This window comes from Bubalus bubalis, chromosome 4, assembly GCF_019923935.1.
Source record: "Bubalus bubalis isolate 160015118507 breed Murrah chromosome 4, NDDB_SH_1, whole genome shotgun sequence".
Classification (NCBI taxonomy): domain Eukaryota; kingdom Metazoa; phylum Chordata; class Mammalia; order Artiodactyla; family Bovidae; genus Bubalus; species Bubalus bubalis.
The window spans coordinates 53,340,619-53,348,000 of NC_059160.1; the positions used below are offsets into that span (position 1 = coordinate 53,340,619).

The 7,382-nt window shown below is 42.9% G+C and overlaps 1 pseudogene; it reads left to right on the forward strand.

Annotated features, from left to right (window-relative positions):
• Positions 1 to 3,096: 3,096 nt before the first annotated feature.
• On the forward strand, positions 3,097 to 3,358 carry LOC102402839 (annotated as a pseudogene).
• The last annotated feature ends 4,024 nt before the right edge of the window (positions 3,359 to 7,382 follow it).

Sequence of the window (7,382 nt, forward strand, 5' to 3'; positions counted from 1 at the left end):
ACCTACCTTCAGCCCTCAGCTCCCCACCCCCAGCGCGCTGCCTCCATTTACAAGCAGCATCACTAATTGCTTTTTAGGGTTCCTTTTCTGCTCTCTGTTCAAAATTCACGGGGCGTTCCCCGGCCCTTTTATGCTACTTTTCTGAACCTTTTCAGCCTCTTTTACAAACTTAGCACTTTCTGTGCCTCTTTTAGTCTTTTCGAGAAGAAAGAGACTTGAGAGAGCTTTTTTTTTTTTTTTTGGCAGTAAAGCTCCTTCTCCTGTACCCCCTCCCCCGCCTCTCCCCACCCCCCAGTCCCACCGCCACCCCCTCCAAAAGCACACGCATTGACCCTCCTCCCACTGAATGGGGCTTTGTGCAGGGAATTTCCGGAACATAGCCCAGTGCCCAGGCCTCTGTGAGGAGAGGAGGGGCCCAGCCGGGCAAGGAGACCCTTAAGCCCACCCCATTACCACGGTCACTGTTTGCCCTGGATTCTCTAAAAGGCCTATTGTTGCCGGTTGCCAGGTATTCCATAGCAACACTTAAGCCAAGCTGCCTACCCTATTTAGGCCCAAAACTTTTCAATGGCCTCCAAAACCCGTGCTTGTCAGCGCCGCAGACCGCTCCTCAAACAGCCTCAGAGGGGAGGGCGAAGCCAAACCATCCCCCAGCCGTCTCTGCCTTTCAAATATCCGTGTTTGAGGCTGCTTGGGGGCTCCTTGTCATTTGCCTAGGATCAGCAGGCCAAACAATCGCAATTAAAATTTCTCTCTCCCCCGACCCTGGCATCTCCCCCTCTCTCTGCCCCCCGGCCCAGTTGCAGACCTCTCTCTAACTTAATATTCAGCTGGGACTGGGTTTCATCATTTTCTGCAAGGGCCTCCTGACTTTCCTTGTCAACCATCTCAAAGGAAATTGCTTTATTATTTTAGGAGAGTTTGGGTGCACTTCCATGCACGGTTTATGCTCCTTCTCATCTCTGGTGAAGAGGAAGATAATAGAATCAGAGTCTATGTTCTAGAAGGAATCTTAATCATGGTCCCAGATGAGGGTCTGGAGGCCCAGATCCAGGAAGAGACTGGCTTGTGTCACAAGTTATTTAGAGTGGGGGTCCAGAGCCCCAGGTCCCTGACCTCCAATCCCATGCTTATGCTCACTAGGAAGCTCCAATGTAACATGAGGAGGAGATTGGCAGAGTGAGGAAAAAGTACTCGGTGCATCTCAAAAATGAAAATGGGAGGAAGGCAGGTTCCACATTCAGAGGAATGCATGAACCAGCCCTTCTTGCTCCTTCCTTTCCAGGTGAAATGTGAATTTGCCCCAGCCCAGTTATAAGCAAGCAACCCTGGAGATGTCAGTTCAGTTCAGTTTTCAGTTCAGTTCAGTTCAGTCGCTCAGTAGTGTCCAACTCTTTTCGACCCCAAGGACTGCAGCACACCAGGCTTCCCTGTCAATCACCCAACTCCCAGAGCTTACTCAAACTCAGGCTCATTGAGTGGGTGATGCCATCCAACCATCTCATCCTCTGTTATCCCCTTCTCTTCCTGCCTTCAATCTTTCCCAGCATCAGGGTCTTTTCCAATGAGTCAATTCTTTGCATCAGGTGGCCAAAGTATTGGAGTTTCAGCTTCAGCATCAGTCCTTCCAGTGAATATTCAGGACTGATTTCCTTTAGTATTGGCTGGTTGGATCTCTTTGCAGTCTAAGCTTTACCTGCTACCTTACTTTTCTCCCACTGGAGATTTATGGCATCTCTCACAGGTCCTGAATTAGATGAGGCTCAACTTAGCATTCTAGAACATTCAGCTGCTCCACCCCCACCAACCCCACACTCATCGTTTGACAGAAATCATCAACTAATTTGCCCAGAGTCACAGAGCGCTTAGCATAAAACCAAGCTCTGTCCCACAGCCTGCGTGGCCCTGCATGATCTGGACTGGCCCATCTCCTGTCCACCTATTGTATTTATTACCATCATAATTATTATTTATAGATATTTGGATCTTATTTCTTATTTGCTCCATTCTCAAACATAACCTCAATTAGAACTCTACATCTTGTTTATCTTGTACCCCCAGAGCTTAGCATAGTGTCTGAAACATAGAAGGTACTCAATGAATATCTGAATAAATAAATGAAGATATTTGCTCATTGGTGGTAGATATGAAAGTTAGAACTCAAGTCTTCTAATTCACAATGCAACATCCTTTTTCCTGAGGGCATTGTAAAATAAGAAAAGGAATAGTGTTCATGTGTTTTTAAGTCCTTCCTTATAACCCAGTGTTTCCCAAACTTTAAAAAAATTATTATTACTGCTCCACTAAATGAGTTTTAAAGATTGTCTTTACCTCATTGTCTCCTATGAAATTATCAGAGATATGTTCTATATCTAATAATGTACTGTGGTCCTTTAAAGGGCTGTAAGTCAGTGTAATGTTTAAGATTTCCCCACCCTAAGGACCAATTTTTGCCTCTTTCAGAGTGATGTCACCTCCCTTGAGAATGCATGTGATAACCAATGACAGTCACTTGGAGTAAAAGCTTATAGATATCTGATGGTGCTATAAAATCAGTGAATTAATTCTGTGCCTGATGAAAATGGAGGAGGATTGTCTCAGAGCTTAGGTATGGAAGAATTCTAACCATTGAAAGTGACAAGAATGGGCAGAAAGGATGGTGGATGTGTTAACTTTGGGCTTCCAGCCCAGCCCTCATATTACATACTTCACAAAAGTTTCTAAAAGGATCTTTAGAAAAACCTTTTCAGCTTAGGTAAATGTGGTGTTAAACCACTAATCGTTAACCCCTTTCCTCTTCTTATTCAGCTCTTAATCAGATTATACAAAAGCTTTCAGACATTCTTGGTTTCCAGTGCCAGTGTGTGAGGATAAAGTAGATTTTCTAAACTACTGCCTCAGAAGTCAAAAATTTTAAACTTTTACTGCTGGGTGTAGGTCCACAAAATAAATTCTTCATTAAGAAAAAATGTCAGCACTGGGAGCACCCGTGCAAGCTCAGTCTTCCAGACAGACAAATGGGTTCAGCCATGGAGCCTGTAAGGAAGTCATTGCTCTTCCGAATTGCTCTCTTCTAGGCTCAGTGTGGTGGTCAGCATGGCCTGTGGAAATCAAGGAGAAGTTGCCCATCAGAAATATGTAAAGAAATCCCAGAAAATTAGTAAGGGGAAAAGGAAAAGCAGGTAGTTTGATACCTCTCAGAGGAAACAGAAGGAATCTGAAATCATACAACAAAAGCAGAAAGCAGCCAATGAAAAGAAGACTATGCAGAGAAGAGAAAAATGATGACTATTTGGAAAATCTGGGTGCTACTGCTAATTAGGTGTATCATAAGTTCTATGATGAAGATTTTGTAGAATGAACAGCCATACATGTGTTATATCCTTACGAAACTATTTTAAACTTAAAAAAAAAAAAAAAAACCCAAAACAGCACTGCCTCCTGGAAGCATCTGTAGATTAAGAGCTGGCATATCTATATGCTTCCCTGATAGCTCAGTTGGTAAAGAATCTGCCTGCAATGTGGGAGACCTGGGTTCGATCCCTCAGTTGGGAAGATCCCCTGGAGAAGGGAAAGGCTACCCACTTCAGTATTCTGGCCTGGAGAATTCCATGGATTGTATAGTCCATGGGGTCGCAAAGAGTTGGACATGACTAAGTGACTTTCATTTTCACTATCTATATACAGTATGTTCATTTATGCATTCATTAATTCACCAAGTATTCACTGAATCCTTCTTATGTCCCAAGCAGTGTGCTAGGAGCTACACAGATATATTATTTTCACAGCATTTTATATGAGTACCAGATACTAGGGAGCTTCCCAGGTGTCTCAGTGGTAAAGAATCTGTGTGCCAATGCAGGAGAAGCAGGAGATTCAGGTTCAATCCCTGGGTCGGGAAGATCTCCTGGAGGAGGGCATGGCAACCCACTCCAGTATTCTTGCCTGGAGAATCCCATGGACAGAGGAGACTGGTGGGCTATAGTTCATAGGGTTGCAATGGGTCCGACATGACTGAGTGCCTGTGCACGCATACATGCATGGACTAGGTTCTAGAGAATGGACTGTACTCTTTGTAGGTTTCATGATTAAAGGAATGATTATTACTTGGCCTTGCTGATACATATTATCTAAGCATGGAGTTCTTGATGATGCTACATGAACTCCATAGTCTCCTTAATAGAAAAGTTAGAAGTCTATCCCCAGTATAGTGGACATCTGCTTTGTTGCCTGCCCAGCATCCTTCCTTTCCTTCTTGTCATTATAGCAACCTCCTCTTCTTAGGGGAAATAGCTCTCTTATTCCATGTGGTCCTGCAATTATTGCAATTCCGAGTACCCTTCTGTTCACCTGGATGGAAGACAGATATCCTAGGCACAGACAATCCCTGGCCAATTCATTGCACCTGAGATGGAGAACATAGCACCAGAGAAACAGAGAACAGCCTTCCTGTGAGTGCTTCTACCTTTTTAGAGATCCAAGTGACACCTCTGGAACCCAGGTTTCCACTTCTACTCAGGAGCCTGAGGGAAGGAAGAATGAATTTTAGAAGTTGAAGGTCCCCAAGACTCTTGAAAGCCACTGTTACTCACTGCTACCACATTGAGAAACAATGAAAGCAGAGGGCAAGTCAGCCTGAATTCTGAAAGGAAGGTCAAGGACCACATTTCTGAAAATCAAGTCTAGAGTTGTATCTGAGAGTCAAGTTAGGAGTTTGGGGTTGATTGGAGAAGGTCTGGAGAGCTAATATATCAGGAACTGGCAAAAAAGGTCCTGGATGATAGAATCATATCCAATTTGGTGCTTTTGCTCATTTTATAGGTCAGCAAAAGGTAAATCCAGTGACTAGGAGATCCTGATGCTGGGAAAGATTGAGGGCAGGAGGAGAAGGGGGTGGCAGAAGATGAGATGGTTGGATGGCATCGCTGACTCAATGGACACAAGTTTGAGCAAACTCCAGGAGATAGTGAAGGACTGAGAAGCCTGGCATGCTGCAGCCCATGGGGTCACAGAGAGTCAGACATGACTTAGTGACTAAACAACATCAACAGGAGGCTTAGAGGGTCTGAGGAAAGATTGTCAGAGAGTTTTAATTCTTTCTTTTAGAAATTTCTTGACTCATTTTTTTTTCCTGAGAAACACTTATTGTCCAGGTATTTCTTTCTCTTTCTGCCATTGATGTGCCCCAGATATTTGCATTCAGCCCTTCTATTTCCTCATTCTATTGCTTTTTTCTCATCTACCCTGTGGTAGGTTGAAGAATCTCCCTCCAAAGTTGTTCACATTCTAATCCCTAGAACCCATGAACACGTGTCTTTCTGTAAAAAGGGGATTTTTCAGATACGCTTAAGTTAATGTCTTAAGTTAAGTTAATGAGAGAATTACTCTGAACTGTCTAAATCAGAAGGGGAACCAGGATGCGACAACAAAAGCAGAGAAAGCAGACGTTTGTTGATGGACTTTGAAGATAGATAAAGGGGCCATAAGCTGAGGAATGGAGGCAGCTTCTAGAAGCTTGAAGGGATAAGGAAACAAAACCTCTCGCTAAAGCCTCCAGAAAGAAGGCAGCTCTTCTGACATCTTGATTTTAGCTTTGAAAGACTCATTTCAGGCTTCTGAAAGATAATAAGTTTGTGTTAAGCCCCTGAGTTTTAGTAACTTATTACAGCATCAGTCAAAAGCTAATATAACCCCCATTTCACTCAAATCCATTAATCTGCCATTCTGACCTCTATCCTGAGCTCCAGTAGTCATTTGTAACTCGTGGTTTGGACATCTCCACCTTGGTGTTTTCCAGGTACTTTAAATTCAACACATGAGTGTTGTCTCCCACTCTTGCTCCTCTACCTGTGCATACTCTCATGTTAACAGCATCACCACCTGCCTGGAAGAGGCTTATTCAACCAAAGAATTCTTTGGTTCTTCTTTTGTTCCTTCTTTTCTATGAAATGTTGCCCCATCATGTTCTCTACACCTGCCTTCCGCTCCAACTACTCTAGTTCAGACCTCTACAATGTAGATTATCCTGACAGCCTGCTAATAATCTCCTTGCCTCCAGTGTCTCCCAACAAGTCTACTCAACAATCTTCAGTCTTCTACTTGAAAACATAAATTGGTTATATCACCTGGGACCAATACACCTACAGAATAAAGTCCAAACCTGTTATCATAATCAAATACCCTTGACATTTTGCTCTACCCTTTTTGGTCTCATACATTATCATTCCTTCTCCATCGTATGCACATGCACACATGCGTGCACACACAGACATGCACTATTATCATAGTAAACTTCACACAATTCTGCCACTCAAAGGTTTCTGTTTGTAAGTACAGCCTACTATATATAACCCGCATGCCTGTTTACCATCATTCAGTCTTCTTTGCCGGCAAACCTCTTCTAACCTTTCACTGTCAATGCCAGGGTGAAGACTTCCCAAGACCCTCTGCATTTCCAGCCAGAATGAAGAGTCCATTCTGTGATTCCACACCATTGAGTTTATGCTGTTATGAAGTTTATCACATAATATCATGGTCTTTCATTTGTACATCTGTGTTTTCCCCAATAATAGGGACTGGGTCTCATTTCATCTCTCTGAAGTTTCAGTTTCACCACCTGAAACTCAGTTGGTAGCATTACCTGTAAGAGGCTAAAGGAGCCAAGTGGACCAGCAATGTACTTTTTCCTTATTCCTGGAAGGCATGAGCGGGTGTAATTTAAGAGTAATGGGGTAAAGTAAAGGAACTCAACTTCTCTGTATAACAATTTACATTTTCTTTCTCCATGGCAAGAGGTGCTTTGCAAGCAATAAGACCATTGGGTAAGCATTTTATTCTTTCTTAGGGGTTTAGTGTTTACTGGCAGTGAGAATTAGTGTTTGCCCTTCAGAGATACGTTTATGTGCTTAATGAAATAAGTTAATCTTTGCATATAAAAACCAAGAATGGGATAGCCAAATGAAAATTTGGAATATGTCCCCTTATTAAATAGATCTAACACTATGCCTAGCATAGAGTATGTGTCAAATAAATAGTTCTTGAATTTAAAAAGTGAAGGATTTAGTGTTTTATATGTTTTCCCTTGGACTCTAGAGAAGTCACAATTATTGAACAGCTTTTAGATTTTTTCCCTCTCAACATTATAATTTCCCCTAATTACTCTTCAATGATTCATTACAGAAAGCCGTAATCACTCTTGCAGCTCTATGTGAGGTGGTGCGGGGAGGTTAAAGCAGCAGGACTGTTAGAGAAGAGAGTGGTCCACCCTCATCCATTTCTCTGGTGTTCTGTGGGAATCCAGGCAGTGACCCAAGGCGGAAGTGGGAGTGAGAGAGAATACAGGACACTGAGCAGCAGATTCCAAAGCTCAGTTCCAGAGAAAT